Genomic DNA, 21,588 nt, shown 5'->3' with positions numbered 1-21,588 from the left:
GAGTTCGACCTACCATTATAGGAAAATGTGTTTACGTGAAGAAATCATGACAAACTAATACGAAATGAAGATTTCATTATAACTTGAACTTCTGAGTTCATTTCATGAAACCTGCCCTTCTCCCATAAGAGTTCGACCTACCAATATAGGAAAATGTGTTTACGTGAAGAAATCATGACAAACTAACACGAAATGAAGATTTCATTATAACATGAAATACTGAGTTCAACTCATGAAACCTGCGCTTCCCCTATAAGAGTTCGACCTACCATTATAGGAAAATGTGTTTACGTGAAGAAATCATGACAAACTAATACGAAATGAAGATTTCATTATAACTTGAAATTCTGAGTTCATTTCATGAAACCTGCCCTTCTCCCATAAGAGTTCGACCTACCAATATAGGAAAATGTGTTTACGTGAAGAAATCATGACAAACTAACACGAAATGAAGATTTCATTATAACTTGAAATTCTGAGTTCATTTCATGAAACCTGAGCTTCCCCCATAAGAGTTCGACCTACCATTATAGGAAAATGTGTTTACGTGAAGAAATCATGACAAACTAATACGAAATGAAAATTTCATTATAACTTGAAATTCTGAGTTCATTTCATGAAACCTGCGCTTCCCCCATAAGAGTTCGACCTACCTTTATAGGAAAATGTGTTTCCGTGAAGAAATCATAAGAAACTAACACGAAATGAAGATTTAATTATAACTTGAAATTCTGAGTTCATTTCATGAAACCTGCGCTTCCCCTATAAGAGTTCGACCTACCATTATAGGAAAATGTGTTTACGTGAAGAAATCATGACAAACTAACACGAAATAAAGATTTCATTATAACTTGAAATTCTGAGTTCATTTCATGAAACCTGCACTTCCCCCATAAGAGTTCGACCTACCAATATAGGAAAAATGTGTTTACGTGAAGAAATCATGACAAACTAACACGAAATGAAGATTTCATTATAACTTGAATTTCTGAGTTCATTTCATGAAACCTGCGCTTCCCCTATAAGAGATCGACCTACCATTATAGGAAAATGTGTTTACGTGAAGAAATCATGACAAACTAATACGAAATGAAAATTTCATTATAACTTGAAATTCTGAGTTCATTTCATGAAACCTGCGCTTCCCCCATAAGAGTTCGACCTACCATTATAGGAAAATGTGTTTTCGTGAAGAAATCATGACAAACTAACACGAAATGAAGATTTCATTATAACATGAAATTCTGAGTTCATCTCATGAAACCTGCGCTTCCCCTATAAGAGTTCGACCTACCATTATAGGAAAATGTGTTTACGTGAAGAAATCATGACAAACTAACACGAAATGAAGATTTCATTATAACTTGAAATTCTGAGTTCATTTCATGAAACCTGCGCTTCCCCCATAAGAGTTCGACCTACCAATATAGGAAAAATGTGTTTACGTGAAGAAATCATAACAAACTAACACGAAATGAATATTTCATTATAACTTGAAATTCTGAGTTCATTTCATGAAACCTGCGCTTCCCCTAAAGAGTTCGACCTACCATTATAGGAAAATGTGTTTACGTGAAGAAATCATGACAAACTAATACGAAATGAAGATTTCATTATAACTTGAACTTCTGAGTTCATTTCATGAAACCTGCCCTTCTCCCATAAGAGTTCGACCTACCAATATAGGAAAATGTGTTTACGTGAAGAAATCATGACAAACAAACACGAAATGAAGATTTCATTATAACATGAAATACTGAGTTCAACTCATGAAACCTGCGCTTCCCCCATAAGAGTTCGACCTACCATTATAGGAAAATGTGTTTACGTGAAGAAATCATGACAAACTAATACGAAATGAAAATTTCATTATAACTTGAAATTCTGAGTTCATTTCATGAAACCTGCGCTTCTCCCATAATAGTTCGACCTACCAATATAGGAAAATGTGTTTACGTGAAGAAATCATGACAAACTAACACGAAATGAAGATTTCATTATAACTTGAAATTCTGAGTTCATTTCATGAAACCTGCACTTCCCCTATAAGAGATCGACCTACCATTATAGGAAAATGTGTTTACGTGAAGAAATCATGACAAACTAATACGAAATGAAGATTTCATTATAACTTGAACTTCTGAGTTCATTTCATGAAACCTGCCCTTCTCCCATAAGAGTTCGACCTACCTTTATAGGAAAATGTGTTTTCGTGAAGAAATCATAAGAAACTAACACGAAATGAAGATTTAATTATAACTTGAAATTCTGAGTTCATTTCATGAAACCTGCGCTTCTCCCATAATAGTTCGACCTACCAATATAGGAAAATGTGTTTACGTGAAGAAATCATGACAAACTAACACGAAATGAAGATTTCATTATAACTTGAAATTCTGAGTTCATTTCATGAAACCTGAGCTTCCCCCATAAGAGTTCGACCTACCATTATAGGAAAATGTGTTTACGTGAAGAAATCATGACAAACTAATACGAAATGAAAATTTCATTATAACTTGAAATTCTGAGTTCATTTCATGAAACCTGCGCTTCCCCCATAAGAGTTCGACCTACCTTTATAGGAAAATGTGTTTCCGTGAAGAAATCATAAGAAACTAACACGAAATGAAGATTTAATTATAACTTGAAATTCTGAGTTCATTTCATGAAACCTGCGCTTCCCCTATAAGAGTTCGACCTACCATTATAGGAAAATGTGTTTACGTGAAGAAATCATGACAAACTAACACGAAATGAAGATTTCATTATAACTTGAAATTCTGAGTTCATTTCATGAAACCTGCACTTCCCCCATAAGAGTTCGACCTACCAATATAGGAAAAATGTGTTTACGTGAAGAAATCATGACAAACTAACACGAAATGAAGATTTCATTATAACTTGAATTTCTGAGTTCATTTCATGAAACCTGCGCTTCCCCTATAAGAGATCGACCTACCATTATAGGAAAATGTGTTTACGTGAAGAAATCATGACAAACTAATACGAAATGAAAATTTCATTATAACTTGAAATTCTGAGTTCATTTCATGAAACCTGCGCTTCCCCCATAAGAGTTCGACCTACCATTATAGGAAAATGTGTTTTCGTGAAGAAATCATGACAAACTAACACGAAATGAAGATTTCACTATAACTTGAAATTCTGAGTTCATTTCATGAAACCTGCGCTTCCCCCATAAGAGTTCGACCTACCATTATAGGAAAATGTGTTTTCGTGAAGAAATCATGACAAACTAACACGAAATGAAGATTTCATTGTAACTTGAAATTCTGAGTTCATTTCATGAAACCTGCCCCCCATAAGAGTTCGACCTACCTTTATAGGAAAAATGTGTTTACGTGAAGAAATCAAAAGAAACTAACACGAAATGAAGATTTCATTATAACTTGAAATTCTGAGTTCATTTCATGAAACCTGCGCTTCCCGTATAAGAGATTGACCTACCTTTATAGGAAAATGTGTTTTCATGAAGAAATCAAAAGAAACTAACACGAAATGAAGATTTCATTATAACTTGAAATTCTGAGTTCATTTCATGAAACCTGCGCTTCCCCTATAAAAGTTCGACCTACCATTATAGGAAAATGTGTTTTCGTGAAGAAATTATGACAAACTAACACGAAATGAAGATTTCATTATAACATGAAATTCTGAGTTCATCTCATGAAACCTGCGCTTCCCCTATAAGAGTTCGACCTACCATTATAGGAAAATGTGTTTACGTGAAGAAATCATGACAAACTAACACGAAATGAAGATTTCATTATAACTTGAAATTCTGAGTTCATTTCATGAAACCTGCGCTTCCCCCATAAGAGTTCGACCTACCAATATAGGAAAAATGTGTTTACGTGAAGAAATCATAACAAACTAACACGAAATGAATATTTCATTATAACTTGAAATTCTGAGTTCATTTCATGAAACCTGCGCTTCCCCCATAAGAGTTCGACCTACCTTTATAGGAAAATGTGTTTTCGTGAAGAAATCATAACAAACTAACACGAAATGAAGATTTCATTATAACTTGAAATTCTGAGTTCATTTCATGAAACCTGCGCTTCCCCTATAAGAGATCGACCTACCTTTATAGGAAAATGTGTTTACGTGAAGAAATCATGACAAACTAACACGAAATGAAGATTTCATTATAACTTGAAATTCTGAGTTCATTTCATGAAACCTGCGCTTCCCCTATAAGAGTTCGACCTACCATTATAGGAAAATGTGTTTACGCGAAGAAATCATGACAAACTAATACGAAATGAAGATTTCATTATAACTTGAAATTCTGAGTTCATTTCATGAAACCTGCGCTTCCCCCATAAGAGTTCGACCTACCATTATAGGAAAATGTGTTTTCGTGAAGAAATCATGACAAACTAACACGAAATCAAGATTTCATTATAACTTGAAATTCTGAGTTCATTTCATGAAACCTGCGCTTCCCCCATAAGAGTTCGACCTACCTTTATAGGAAAAATGTGTTTACGTGAAGAAATCATAACAAACTAACACGAAATGAAGATTTCATTATAACTTGAAATTCTGAGTTCATTTCATGAAACCTGCGCTTCCCCTATAAGAGATCGACCTACCTTTATAGGAAAATGTGTTTTCGTGAAGAAATCATAACAAACTAACACGAAATGAAGATTTCATTATAACTTGAAATTCTGAGTTCATTTCATGAAACCTGCGCTTCCCCCATAAGAGATCGACCTACCTTTATAGGAAAATGTGTTTTCGTGAAGAAATCATAACAAACTAACACGAAATGAAGATTTCATTATAACTTGAAATTCTGAGTTCATTTCATGAAACCTGCGCTTCCCCCATAAGAGTTCGACCTACCTTTATAGGAAAAATGTGTTTACGTGAAGAAATCATAACAAACTATCACGAAATGAAGATTTCATTATAACTTGAAATTCTGAGTTCATTTCATGAAACCTGCGCTTCCCGTATAAGAGATCGACCTACCTTTATAGGAAAATGTGTTTTCGTGAAGAAATCATAACAAACTAACACGAAATGAAGATTTCATTATAACTTGAAATTCTGAGTTCATTTCATGAAACCTGCGCTTCCCCCATTAGAGTTCGACCTACCTTTATAGGAAAAATGTGTTTACGTGAAGAAATCATAACAAACTAACACGAAATGAAGATTTCATTATAACTTGAAATTCTGAGTTCATTTCATGAAACCTGCGCTTCCCCTATAAGAGTTCGACCTACCATTATAGGAAAATGTGTTTTCGTGAAGAAATCATGACAAACTAACACGAAATGAAGATTTCATTATAACATGAAATTCTGAGTTCATCTCATGAAACCTGCGCTTCCCCTATAAGAGTTCGACCTACCATTATAGGAAAATGTGTTTACGTGAAGAAATCATGACAAACTAACACGAAATGAAGATTTCATTATAACTTGAAATTCTGAGTTCATTTCATGAAACCTGCACTTCCCCCATAAGAGTTCGACCTACCAATATAGGAAAAATGTGTTTACGTGAAGAAATCATAACAAACTAACACGAAATGAATATTTCATTATAACTTGAAATTCTGAGTTCATTTCATGAAACCTGCGCTTCCCCCATAAGAGTTCGACCTACCTTTATAGGAAAAATGTGTTTACGTGAAGAAATCATGACAAACTAACACGAAATGAAGACTTCATTATAACTTGAAATTCTGAGTTCATTTAATGAAACCTGCACTTCCCCTATAAGAGTTCGACCTACCATTATAGGAAAATGTGTTTACGTGAAGAAATCATGACAAACTAATACGAAATGAAGATTTCATTATAACTTGAAATTCTGAGTTCATTTCATGAAACCTGCGCTTCCCCCATAAGAGTTCGACCTACCTTTATAGGAAAAATGTGTTTACGTGAAGAAATCATAACAAACTAACACGAAATGAAGATTTCATTATAACTTGAAATTCTGAGTTCATTTCATGAAACCTGCGCTTCCCCCATAAGAGTTCGACCTACCTTTATAGGAAAAATGTGTTTACGTGAAGAAATCATAACAAACTAACACGAAATGAAGATTTCATTATAACTTGAAATTCTGAGTTCATTTCATGAAACCTGCGCTTCCCCTATAAGAGATCGACCTACCTTTATAGGAAAATGTGTTTTCGTGAAGAAATCATAACAAACTAACACGAAATGAAGATTTCATTATAACTTGAAATTCTGAGTTCATTTCATGAAACCTGCGCTTCCCCTATAAGAGATCGACCTACCTTTATAGGAAAATGTGTTTTCGTGAAGAAATCATAACAAACTAACACGAAATGAAGATTTCATTATAACTTGAAATTCTGAGTTCATTTCATGAAACCTGCGCTTCCCCCATAAGAGTTCGACCTACCTTTATAGGAAAAATGTGTTTACGTGAAGAAATCAAAAGAAACTAACACGAAATGAAGATTTCATTATAACTTGAAATTCTGAGTTCATTTCATGAAACCTGCGCTTCCCCTATAAGAGTTCGACCTACCATTATAGGAAAATGTGTTTACGTGAAGAAATCATGACAAACTAACACGAAATGAAGACTTCATTATAACTTGAAATTCTGAGTTCATTTCATGAAACCTGCGCTTCCCCCATAAGAGTTCGACCTACCTTTATAGGAAAATGTGTTTTCGTGAAGAAATCATAACAAACTAACACGAAATGAAGATTTCATTATAACTTGAAATTCTGAGTTCATTTCATGAAACCTGCGCTTCCCCTATAAGAGATCGACCTACCTTTATAGGAAAATGTGTTTTCGTGAAGAAATCATAAGAAACTAACACGAAATGAAGATTTCATTATAACTTGAAATTCTGAGTTCATTTCATGAAACCTGCGCTTCCCCTAAAGAGTTCGACCTACCATTATAGGAAAATGTGTTTACGTGAAGAAATCATGACAAACTAATACGAAATGAAGATTTCATTATAACTTGAAATTCTGAGTTCATTTCATGAAACCTGCGCTTCCCCTATAAGAGTTCGACCTACCATTATAGGAAAATGTGTTTACGTGAAGAAATCATGACAAACTAACACGAAATGAAGATTTCATTATAACTTGAAATTCTGAGTTCATTTCATGAAACCTGCGCTTCCCCCATAAGAGTTCGACCTACCATTATAGGAAAATGTGTTTACGTGAAGAAATCATGACAAACTAATACGAAATGAAGATTTCATTATAACTTGAAATTCTGAGTTCATTTCATGAAACCTGCGCTTCCCCTATAAGAGTTCGACCTACCATTATAGGAAAATGTGTTTACGTGAAGAAATCATGACAAACTAACACGAAATGAAGACTTCATTATAACTTGAAATTCTGAGTTCATTTCATGAAACCTGCGCTTCCCCCATAAGAGTTCGACCTACCTTTATAGGAAAATGTGTTTTCGTGAAGAAATCATAACAAACTAACACGAAATGAAGATTTCATTATAACTTGAAATTCTGAGTTCATTTCATGAAACCTGCGCTTCCCCTATAAGAGATCGACCTACCTTTATAGGAAAATGTGTTTTCGTGAAGAAATCATAACAAACTAACACGAAATGAAGATTTCATTATAACTTGAAATTCTGAGTTCATTTCATGAAACCTGCGCTTCCCCTATAAGAGATCGACCTACCTTTATAGGAAAATGTGTTTTCGTGAAGAAATCATAACAAACTAACACGAAATGAAGATTTCATTATAACTTGAAATTCTGAGTTCATTTCATGAAACCTGCGCTTCCCCCATAAGAGTTCGACCTACCTTTATAGGAAAAATGTGTTTACGTGAAGAAATCAAAAGAAACTAACACGAAATGAAGATTTCATTATAACTTGAAATTCTGAGTTCATTTCATGAAACCTGCGCTTCCCCTATAAGAGTTCGACCTACCATTATAGGAAAATGTGTTTACGTGAAGAAATCATGACAAACTAACACGAAATGAAGACTTCATTATAACTTGAAATTCTGAGTTCATTTCATGAAACCTGCGCTTCCCCCATAAGAGTTCGACCTACCTTTATAGGAAAATGTGTTTTCGTGAAGAAATCATAACAAACTAACACGAAATGAAGATTTCATTATAACTTGAAATTCTGAGTTCATTTCATGAAACCTGCGCTTCCCCTATAAGAGATCGACCTACCTTTATAGGAAAATGTGTTTTCGTGAAGAAATCATAAGAAACTAACACGAAATGAAGATTTCATTATAACTTGAAATTCTGAGTTCATTTCATGAAACCTGCGCTTCCCCTAAAGAGTTCGACCTACCATTATAGGAAAATGTGTTTACGTGAAGAAATCATGACAAACTAATACGAAATGAAGATTTCATTATAACTTGAAATTCTGAGTTCATTTCATGAAACCTGCGCTTCCCCTATAAGAGTTCGACCTACCATTATAGGAAAATGTGTTTACGTGAAGAAATCATGACAAACTAACACGAAATGAAGATTTCATTATAACTTGAAATTCTGAGTTCATTTCATGAAACCTGCGCTTCCCCCATAAGAGTTCGACCTACCATTATAGGAAAATGTGTTTACGTGAAGAAATCATGACAAACTAATACGAAATGAAGATTTCATTATAACTTGAAATTCTGAGTTCATTTCATGAAACCTGCGCTTCCCCCATAAGAGTTCGACCTACCATTATAGGAAAATGTGTTTTCGTGAAGAAATCATGACAAACTAACACGAAATCAAGATTTCATTATAACTTGAAATTCTGAGTTCATTTCATGAAACCGGCGCTTCCCCCATAAGAGTTCGACCTACCTTTATAGGAAAAATGTGTTTACGTGAAGAAATCATAACAAACTAACACGAAATGAAGATTTCATTATAACTTGAAATTCTGAGTTCATTTCATGAAACCTGCGCTTCCCCTATAAGAGATCGACCTACCTTTATAGGAAAATGTGTTTTCGTGAAGAAATCATAACAAACTAACACGAAATGAAGATTTCATTATAACTTGAAATTCTGAGTTCATTTCATGAAACCTGCGCTTCCCCCATAAGAGTTCGACCTACCTTTATAGGAAAAATGTGTTTACGTGAAGAAATCAAAAGAAACTAACACGAAATGAAGATTTCATTATAACTTGAAATTCTGAGTTCATTTCATGAAACCTGCGCTTCCCCTATAAGAGTTCGACCTACCATTATAGGAAAATGTGTTTACGTGAAGAAATCATGACAAACTAACACGAAATGAAGATTTCATTATAACTTGAAATTCTGAGTTCATTTCATGAAACCTGAGCTTCCCCCATAAGAGTTCGACCTACCATTATAGGAAAATGTGTTTACGTGAAGAAATCATGACAAACTAATACGAAATGAAAATTTCATTATAACTTGAAATTCTGAGTTCATTTCATGAAACCTGCGCTTCTCCCATAATAGTTCGACCTACCAATATAGGAAAATGTGTTTACGTGAAGAAATCATGACAAACTAACACGAAATGAAGATTTCATTATAACTTGAAATTCTGAGTTCATTTCATGAAACCTGCGCTTCTCCCATAATAGTTCGACCTACCAATATAGGAAAATGTGTTTACGTGAAGAAATCATGACAAACTAACACGAAATGAAGATTTCATTATAACTTGAAATTCTGAGTTCATTTCATGAAACCTGAGCTTCCCCCATAAGAGTTCGACCTACCATTATAGGAAAATGTGTTCACGTGAAGAAATCATGACAAACTAATACGAAATGAAAATTTCATTATAACTTGAAATTCTGAGTTCATTTCATGAAACCTGCGCTTCCCCCATAAGAGTTCGACCTACCTTTATAGGAAAATGTGTTTCCGTGAAGAAATCATAAGAAACTAACACGAAATGAAGATTTAATTATAACTTGAAATTCTGAGTTCATTTCATGAAACCTGCGCTTCCCCTATAAGAGTTCGACCTACCATTATAGGAAAATGTGTTTACGTGAAGAAATCATGACAAACTAACACGAAATGAAGATTTCATTATAACTTGAAATTCTGAGTTTATTTCATGAAACCTGCCCTTCTCCCATAAGAGTTCGACCTACCAATATAGGAAAATGTGTTTACGTGAAGAAATCATGACAAACTAACACGAAATGAAGATTTCATTATAACATGAAATTCTGAGTTCAACTCATGAAACCTGCGCTTCCCCTATAAGAGTTCGACCTACCATTATAGGAAAATGTGTTTACGTGAAGAAATCATGACAAACTAACACGAAATGAAGATTTCATTATAACTTGAAATTCTGAGTTCATTTCATGAAACCTGCCCTTCTCCCATAAGAGTTCGACCTACCAATATAGGAAAATGTGTTTACGTGAAGAAATCATGACAAACTAACACGAAATGAAGATTTCATTATAACATGAAATTCTGAGTTCAACTCATGAAACCTGCGCTTCCCCTATAAGAGTTCGACCTACCATTATAGGAAAATGTGTTTACGTGAAGAAATCATGACAAACTAACACGAAATGAAGATTTCATTATAACTTGAAATTCTGAGTTCATTTCATGAAACCTGCGCTTCCCCCATAAGAGTTCGACCTACCATTATAGGAAAATGTGTTTACGTGAAGAAATCATGACAAACTAATACGAAATGAAGATTTCATTATAACTTGAAATTCTGAGTTCATTTCATGAAACCTGCGCTTCCCCCATAAGAGTTCGACCTACCATTATAGGAAAATGTGTTTACGTGAAGAAATCATGACAAACTAATACGAAATGAAGATTTCATTATAACTTGAAATTCTGAGTTCATTTCATGAAACCTGCGCTTCCCCCATAAGAGTTCGACCTACCATTATAGGAAAATGTGTTTTCGTGAAGAAATCATGACAAACTAACACGAAATCAAGATTTCATTATAACTTGAAATTCTGAGTTCATTTCATGAAACCTGCGCTTCCCCCATAAGAGTTCGACCTACCTTTATAGGAAAAATGTGTTTACGTGAAGAAATCATAACAAACTAACACGAAATGAAGATTTCATTATAACTTGAAATTCTGAGTTCATTTCATGAAACCTGCGCTTCCCCTATAAGAGATCGACCTACCTTTATAGGAAAATGTGTTTTCGTGAAGAAATCATAACAAACTAACACGAAATGAAGATTTCATTATAACTTGAAATTCTGAGTTCATTTCATGAAACCTGCGCTTCCCCCATAAGAGTTCGACCTACCTTTATAGGAAAAATGTGTTTACGTGAAGAAATCAAAAGAAACTAACACGAAATGAAGATTTCATTATAACTTGAAATTCTGAGTTCATTTCATGAAACCTGCGCTTCCCCTATAAGAGTTCGACCTACCATTATAGGAAAATGTGTTTACGTGAAGAAATCATGACAAACTAACACGAAATGAAGATTTCATTATAACTTGAAATTCTGAGTTCATTTCATGAAACCTGAGCTTCCCCCATAAGAGTTCGACCTACCATTATAGGAAAATGTGTTTACGTGAAGAAATCATGACAAACTAATACGAAATGAAAATTTCATTATAACTTGAAATTCTGAGTTCATTTCATGAAACCTGCGCTTCTCCCATAATAGTTCGACCTACCAATATAGGAAAATGTGTTTACGTGAAGAAATCATGACAAACTAACACGAAATGAAGATTTCATTATAACTTGAAATTCTGAGTTCATTTCATGAAACCTGCGCTTCTCCCATAATAGTTCGACCTACCAATATAGGAAAATGTGTTTACGTGAAGAAATCATGACAAACTAACACGAAATGAAGATTTCATTATAACTTGAAATTCTGAGTTCATTTCATGAAACCTGAGCTTCCCCCATAAGAGTTCGACCTACCATTATAGGAAAATGTGTTCACGTGAAGAAATCATGACAAACTAATACGAAATGAAAATTTCATTATAACTTGAAATTCTGAGTTCATTTCATGAAACCTGCGCTTCCCCCATAAGAGTTCGACCTACCTTTATAGGAAAATGTGTTTCCGTGAAGAAATCATAAGAAACTAACACGAAATGAAGATTTAATTATAACTTGAAATTCTGAGTTCATTTCATGAAACCTGCGCTTCCCCTATAAGAGTTCGACCTACCATTATAGGAAAATGTGTTTACGTGAAGAAATCATGACAAACTAACACGAAATGAAGATTTCATTATAACTTGAAATTCTGAGTTCATTTCATGAAACCTGCCCTTCTCCCATAAGAGTTCGACCTACCAATATAGGAAAATGTGTTTACGTGAAGAAATCATGACAAACTAACACGAAATGAAGATTTCATTATAACATGAAATTCTGAGTTCAACTCATGAAACCTGCGCTTCCCCTATAAGAGTTCGACCTACCATTATAGGAAAATGTGTTTACGTGAAGAAATCATGACAAACTAACACGAAATGAAGATTTCATTATAACTTGAAATTCTGAGTTCATTTCATGAAACCTGCCCTTCTCCCATAAGAGTTCGACCTACCAATATAGGACAATGTGTTTACGTGAAGAAATCATGACAAACTAACACGAAATGAAGATTTCATTGTAACTTGAAATTCTGAGTTCATTTCATGAAACCTGAGCTTCCCCCATAAGAGTTCGACCTACCATTATAGGAAAATGTGTTTACGTGAAGAAATCATGACAAACTAATATGAAATGAAAATTTCATTATAACTTGAAATTCTGAGTTCATTTCATGAAACCTGCGCTTCTCCCATAATAGTTCGACCTACCAATATAGGAAAATGTGTTTACGTGAAGAAATCATGACAAACTAACACGAAATGAAGATTTCATTATAACTTGAAATTCTGAGTTCATTTCATGAAACCTGCACTTCCCCTATAAGAGATCGACCTACCATTATAGGAAAATGTGTTTACGTGAAGAAATCATGACAAACTAACACGAAATGAAGATTTCATTATAACTTGAATTTCTGAGTTCATTTCATGAAACCTGCGCTTCCCCTATAAGAGATCGACCTACCATTATAGGAAAATGTGTTTACGTGAAGAAATCATGACAAACTAACACGAAATGAAGATTTCATTATAACATGAAATTCTGAGTTCATTTCATGAAACCTGCGCTTCCCCTATATGAGTTCGACCTACCATTATAGGAAAATGTGTTTACGTGAAGAAATCATGACAAACTAACACGAAATGAAGATTTCATTATAACTTGAAATTCTGAGTTCATTTCATGAAACCTGAGCTTCCCCCATAAGAGTTCGACCTACCATTATAGGAAAATGTGTTTACGTGAAGAAATCATGACAAACTAATACGAAATGAAAATTTCATTATAACTTGAAATTCTGAGTTCATTTCATGAAACCTGCGCTTCTCCCATAATAGTTCGACCTACCAATATAGGAAAATGTGTCTACGTGAAGAAATCATGACAAACTAACACGAAATGAAGATTTCATTATAACTTGAAATTCTGAGTTCATTTCATGAAACCTGCGCTTCCCCTATAAGAGATCGACCTACCATTATAGGAAAATGTGTTTACGTGAAGAAATCATGACAAACTAATACGAAATGAAAATTTCATTATAACTTGAAATTCTGAGTTCATTTCATGAAACCTGCGCTTCCCCCATAATAGTTCGACCTACCATTATAGGAAAATGTGTTTTCGTGAAGAAATCATGACAAACTAACACGAAATGAAGATTTCACTATAACTTGAAATTCTGAGTTCATTTCATGAAACCTGCGCTTCCCCCATAAGAGTTCGACCTACCATTATAGGAAAATGTGTTTTCGTGAAGAAATCATGACAAACTAACACGAAATGAAGATTTCATTGTAACTTGAAATTCTGAGTTCATTTCATGAAACCTGCGCTTCCCCCATAAGAGTTCGATCTACCTTTATAGGAAAATGTGTTTTCGTGAAGAAATCATAAGAAACTAACACGAAATGAAGATTTCATTATAACTTGAAATTCTGAGTTCATTTCATGAAACCTGCGCTTCCCCTAAAGAGTTCGACCTACCATTATAGGAAAATGTGTTTACGTGAAGAAATCATGACAAACTAATACGAAATGAAGATTTCATTATAACTTGAAATTCTGAGTTCATTTCATGAAACCTGCGCTTCCCCTATAAGAGTTCGACCTACCATTATAGGAAAATGTGTTTACGTGAAGAAATCATGACAAACTAACACGAAATGAAGATTTCATTATAACTTGAAATTCTGAGTTCATTTCATGAAACCTGCGCTTCCCCTATAAGAGTTCGACCTACCATTATAGGAAAATGTGTTTACGTGAAGAAATCATGACAAACTAACACGAAATGAAGACTTCATTATAACTTGAAATTCTGAGTTCATTTAATGAAACCTGCACTTCCCCTATAAGAGTTCGACCTACCATTATAGGAAAATGTGTTTACGTGAAGAAATCATGACAAACTAATACGAAATGAAAATTTCATTATAACTTGAAATTCTGAGTTCATTTCATGAAACCTGCGCTTCCCCCATAAGAGTTTGACCTACCTTTATAGGAAAAATGTGTTTACGTGAAGAAATCATAACAAACTAACACGAAATGAAGATTTCATTATAACTTGAAATTCTGAGTTCATTTCATGAAACCTGCGCTTCCCCTATAAGAGATCGACCTACCTTTATAGGAAAATGTGTTTTCGTGAAGAAATCATAACAAACTAACACGAAATGAAGATTTCATTATAACTTGAAATTCTGAGTTCATTTCATGAAACCTGCGCTTCCCCTATAAGAGATCGACCTACCTTTATAGGAAAATGTGTTTTCGTGAAGAAATCATAACAAACTAACACGAAATGAAGATTTCATTATAACATGAAATTCTGAGTTCATCTCATGAAACCTGCGCTTCCCCTATAAGAGTTCGACCTACCATTATAGGAAAATGTGTTTACGTGAAGAAATCATGACAAACTAACACGAAATGAAGATTTCATTATAATTTGAAATTCTGAGTTCATTTCATGAAACCTGCGCTTCCCCCATAAGAGTTCGACCTACCAATATAGGAAAAATGTGTTTACGTGAAGAAATCATAACAAACTAACACGAAATGAATATTTCATTATAACTTGAAATTCTGAGTTCATTTCATGAAACCTGCGCTTCCCCTAAAGAGTTCGACCTACCATTATAGGAAAATGTGTTTACGTGAAGAAATCATGACAAACTAATACGAAATGAAGATTTCATTATAACTTGAACTTCTGAGTTCATTTCATGAAACCTGCCCTTCTCCCATAAGAGTTCGACCTACCAATATAGGAAAATGTGTTTACGTGAAGAAATCATGACAAACTAACACGAAATGAAGATTTCATTATAACATGAAATACTGAGTTCAACTCATGAAACCTGCGCTTCCCCTATAAGAGTTCGACCTACCATTATAGGAAAATGTGTTTACGTGAAGAAATCATGACAAACTAACACGAAATGAAGATTTCATTATAACATGAAATTCTGAGTTCATCTCATGAAACCTGCGCTTCCCCTATAAGAGTTCGACCTACCATTATAGGAAAATGTGTTTACGTGAAGAAATCATGACAAACTAACACGAAATGAAGATTTCATTATAACTTGAAATTCTGAGTTCATTTCATGAAACCTGCGCTTCCCCCATAAGAGTTCGACCTACCTTTATAGGAAAAATGTGTTTACGTGAAGAAATCAAAAGAAACTAACACGAAATGAAGATTTCATTATAACTTGAAATTCTGAGTTCATTTCATGAAACCTGCGCTTCCCGTATAAGAGATTGACCTACCTTTATAGGAAAATGTGTTTTCATGAAGAAATCAAAAGAAACTAACACGAAATGAAGATTTCATTATAACTTGAAATTCTGAGTTCATTTCATGAAACCTGCGCTTCCCCTATAAAAGTTCGACCTACCATTATAGGAAAATGTGTTTTCGTGAAGAAATCATGACAAACTAACACGAAATGAAGATTTCATTATAACATGAAATTCTGAGTTCATCTCATGAAACCTGCGCTTCCCCTATAAGAGTTCGACCTACCATTATAGGAAAATGTGTTTACGTGAAGAAATCATGACAAACTAACACGAAATGAAGATTTCATTATAACTTGAAATTCTGAGTTCATTTCATGAAACCTGCGCTTCCCCCATAAGAGTTCGACCTACCAATATAGGAAAAATGTGTTTACGTGAAGAAATCATAACAAACTAACACGAAATGAATATTTCATTATAACTTGAAATTCTGAGTTCATTTCATGAAACCTGCGCTTCCCCTAAAGAGTTCGACCTACCATTATAGGAAAATGTGTTTACGTGAAGAAATCATGACAAACTAATACGAAATGAAGATTTCATTATAACTTGAACTTCTGAGTTCATTTCATGAAACCTGCCCTTCTCCCATAAGAGTTCGACCTACCAATATAGGAAAATGTGTTTACGTGAAGAAATCATGACAAACTAACACGAAATGAAGATTTCATTATAACATGAAATACTGAGTTCAACTCATGAAACCTGCGCTTCCCCTATAAGAGTTCGACCTACCATTATAGGAAAATGTGTTTACGTGAAGAAATCATGACAAACTAACACGAAATGAAGATTTCATTATAACTTGAAATTCTGAGTTCATTTCATGAAACCTGCGCTTCCCCTATAAGAGATCGACCTACCTTTATAGGAAAATGTGTTTTCGTGAAGAAATCATAACAAACTAACACGAAATGAAGATTTCATTATAACTTGAAATTCTGAGTTCATTTCATGAAACCTGCGCTTCCCCCATAAGAGTTCGACCTACCATTATAGGAAAAATGTGTTTACGTGAAGAAATCAAAAGAAACTAACACGAAATGAAGATTTCATTATAACTTGAAATTCTGAGTTCATTTCATGAAACCTGCGCTTCCCGTATAAGAGATTGACCTACCTTTATAGGAAAATGTGTTTTCATGAAGAAATCAAAAGAAACTAACACGAAATGAAGATTTCATTATAACTTGAAATTCTGAGTTCATTTCATGAAACCTGCGCTTCCCCTATAAAAGTTCGACCTACCATTATAGGAAAATGTGTTTTCGTGAAGAAATCATGACAAACTAACACGAAATGAAGATTTCATTATAACATGAAATTCTGAGTTCATCTCATGAAACCTGCGCTTCCCCTATAAGAGTTCGACCTACCATTATAGGAAAATGTGTTTACGTGAAGAAATCATGACAAACTAACACGAAATGAAGATTTCATTATAACTTGAAATTCTGAGTTCATTTCATGAAACCTGCGCTTCCCCCATAAGAGTTCGACCTACCAATATAGGAAAAATGTGTTTACGTGAAGAAATCATAACAAACTAACACGAAATGAATATTTCATTATAACTTGAAATTCTGAGTTCATTTCATGAAACCTGCGCTTCCCCTAAAGAGTTCGACCTACCATTATAGGAAAATGTGTTTACGTGAAGAAATCATGACAAACTAATACGAAATGAAGATTTCATTATAACTTGAACTTCTGAGTTCATTTCATGAAACCTGCCCTTCTCCCATAAGAGTTCGACCTACCAATATAGGAAAATGTGTTTACGTGAAGAAATCATGACAAACTAACACGAAATGAAGATTTCATTATAACATGAAATACTGAGTTCAACTCATGAAACCTGCGCTTCCCCTATAAGAGTTCGACCTACCATTATAGGAAAATGTGTTTACGTGAAGAAATCATGACAAACTAACACGAAATGAAGATTTCATTATAACTTGAAATTCTGAGTTCATTTCATGAAACCTGCCCTTCTCCCATAAGAGTTCGACCTACCAATATAGGAAAATGTGTTTACGTGAAGAAATCATGACAAACTAACACGAAATGAAGATTTCATTATAACATGAAATTCTGAGTTCAACTCATGAAACCTGCGCTTCCCCTATAAGAGTTCGACCTACCATTATAGGAAAATGTGTTTACGTGAAGAAATCATGACAAACTAACACGAAATGAAGATTTCATTATAACTTGAAATTCTGAGTTCATTTCATGAAACCTGCCCTTCTCCCATAAGAGTTCGACCTACCAATATAGGAAAATGTGTTTACGTGAAGAAATCATGACAAACTAACACGAAATGAAGATTTCATTATAACTTGAAATTCTGAGTTCATTTCATGAAACCTGAGCTTCCCCCATAAGAGTTCGACCTACCATTATAGGAAAATGTGTTTACGTGAAGAAATCATGACAAACTAATACGAAATGAAAATTTCATTATAACTTGAAATTCTGAGTTCATTTCATGAAACCTGCGCTTCTCCCATAATAGTTCGACCTACCAATATAGGAAAATGTGTTTACGTGAAGAAATCATGACAAACTAACACGAAATGAAGATTTCATTATAACTTGAAATTCTGAGTTCATTTCATGAAACCTGCGCTTCTCCCATAATAGTTCGACCTACCAATATAGGAAAATGTGTTTACGTGAAGAAATCATGACAAACTAACACGAAATGAAGATTTCATTATAACTTGAAATTCTGAGTTCATTTCATGAAACCTGAGCTTCCCCCATAAGAGTTCGACCTACCATTATAGGAAAATGTGTTCACGTGAAGAAATCATGACAAACTAATACGAAATGAAAATTTCATTATAACTTGAAATTCTGAGTTCATTTCATGAAACCTGCGCTTCCCCCATAAGAGTTCGACCTACCTTTATAGGAAAATGTGTTTCCGTGAAGAAATCATAAGAAACTAACACGAAATGAAGATTTAATTATAACTTGAAATTCTGAGTTCATTTCATGAAACCTGCGCTTCCCCTATAAGAGTTCGACCTACCATTATAGGAAAATGTGTTTACGTGAAGAAATCATGACAAACTAACACGAAATGAAGATTTCATTATAACTTGAAATTCTGAGTTCATTTCATGAAACCTGCCCTTCTCCCATAAGAGTTCGACCTACCAATATAGGAAAATGTGTTTACGTGAAGAAATCATGACAAACTAACACGAAATGAAGATTTCATTATAACATGAAATTCTGAGTTCAACTCATGAAACCTGCGCTTCCCCTATAAGAGTTCGACCTACCATTATAGGAAAATGTGTTTACGTGAAGAAATCATGACAAACTAACACGAAATGAAGATTTCATTATAACTTGAAATTCTGAGTTCATTTCATGAAACCTGCCCTTCTCCCATAAGAGTTCGACCTACCAATATAGGAAAATGTGTTTACGTGAAGAAATCATGACAAACTAACACGAAATGAAGATTTCATTATAACATGAAATTCTGAGTTCAACTCATGAAACCTGCGCTTCCCCTATAAGAGTTCGACCTACCATTATAGGAAAATGTGTTTACGTGAAGAAATCATGACAAACTAACACGAAATGAAGATTTCATTATAACTTGAAATTCTGAGTTCATTTCATGAAACCTGCCCTTCTCCCATAAGAGTTCGACCTACCAATATAGGACAATGTGTTTACGTGAAGAAATCATGACAAACTAACACGAAATGAAGATTTCATTGTAACTTGAAATTCTGAGTTCATTTCATGAAACCTGAGCTTCCCCCATAAGAGTTCGACCTACCATTATAGGAAAATGTGTTTACGTGAAGAAATCATGACAAACTAATACGAAATGAAAATTTCATTATAACTTGAAATTCTGAGTTCATTTCATGAAACCTGCGCTTCTCCCATAATAGTTCGACCTACCAATATAGGAAAATGTGTTTACGTGAAGAAATCATGACAAACTAACACGAAATGAAGATTTCATTATAACTTGAAATTCTGAGTTCATTTCATGAAACCTGCACTTCCCCTATAAGAGATCGACCTACCATTATAGGAAAATGTGTTTACGTGAAGAAATCATGACAAACTAACACGAAATGAAGATTTCATTATAACTTGAATTTCTGAGTTCATTTCATGAAACCTGCGCTTCCCCTATAAGAGATCGACCTACCATTATAGGAAAATGTGTTTACGTGAAGAAATCATGACAAACTAACACGAAATGAAGATTTCATTATAACATGAAATTCTGAGTTCATTTCATGAAACCTGCGCTTCCCCTATATGAGTTCGACCTACCATTATAGGAAAATGTGTTTACGTGAAGAAATCATGACAAACTAACACGAAATGAAGATTTCATTATAACTTGAAATTCTGAGTTCATTTCATGAAACCTGAGCTTCCCCCATAAGAGTTCGACCTACCATTATAGGAAAATGTGTTTACGTGAAGAAATCATGACAAACTAATACGAAATGAAAATTTCATTATAACTTGAAATTCTGAGTTCATTTCATGAAACCTGCGCTTCTCCCATAATAGTTCGACCTACCAATATAGGAAAATGTGTCTACGTGAGGAAATCATGACAAACTAACACGAAATGAAGATTTCATTATAACTTGAAATTCTGAGTTCATTTCATGAAACCTGCGCTTCCCCTATAAGAGATCGACCTACCATTATAGGAAAATGTGTTTACGTGAAGAAATCATGACAAACTAATACGAAATGAAAATTTCATTATAACTTGAAATTCTGAGTTCATTTCATGAAACCTGCGCTTCCCCCATAATAGTTCGACCTACCATTATAGGAAAATGTGTTTTCGTGAAGAAATCATGACAAACTAACACGAAATGAAGATTTCACTATAACTTGAAATTCTGAGTTCATTTCATGAAACCTGCGCTTCCCCCATAAGAGTTCGATCTACCTTTATAGGAAAATGTGTTTTCGTGAAGAAATCATAAGAAACTAACACGAAATGAAGATTTCATTATAACTTGAAATTCTGAGTTCATTTCATGAAACCTGCGCTTCCCCTAAAGAGTTCGACCTACCATTATAGGAAAATGTGTTTACGTGAAGAAATCATGACAAACTAATACGAAATGAAGATTTCATTATAACTTGAAATTCTGAGTTCATTTCATGAAACCTGCGCTTCCCCTATAAGAGTTCGACCTACCATTATAGGAAAATGTGTTTACGTGAAGAAATCATGACAAACTAACACGAAATGAAGATTTCATTATAACTTGAAATTCTGAGTTCATTTCATGAAACCTGCGCTTCCCCTATAAGAGTTCGACCTACCATTATAGGAAAATGTGTTTACGTGAAGAAATCATGACAAACTAACACGAAATGAAGACTTCATTATAACTTGAAATTCTGAGTTCATTTAATGAAACCTGCACTTCCCCTATAAGAGTTCGACCTACCATTATAGGAAAATGTGTTTACGTGAAGAAATCATGACAAACTAATACGAAATGAAAATTTCATTATAACTTGAAATTCTGAGTTCATTTCATGAAACCTGCGCTTCCCCCATAAGAGTTTGACCTACCTTTATAGGAAAAATGTGTTTACGTGAAGAAATCATAACAAACTAACACGAAATGAAGA

This window comes from Paramormyrops kingsleyae, chromosome 1, assembly GCF_048594095.1.
Source record: "Paramormyrops kingsleyae isolate MSU_618 chromosome 1, PKINGS_0.4, whole genome shotgun sequence".
Classification (NCBI taxonomy): Eukaryota; Metazoa; Chordata; class Actinopteri; order Osteoglossiformes; family Mormyridae; genus Paramormyrops; species Paramormyrops kingsleyae.
Note: the sequence above shows the minus strand (reverse complement) of the source record.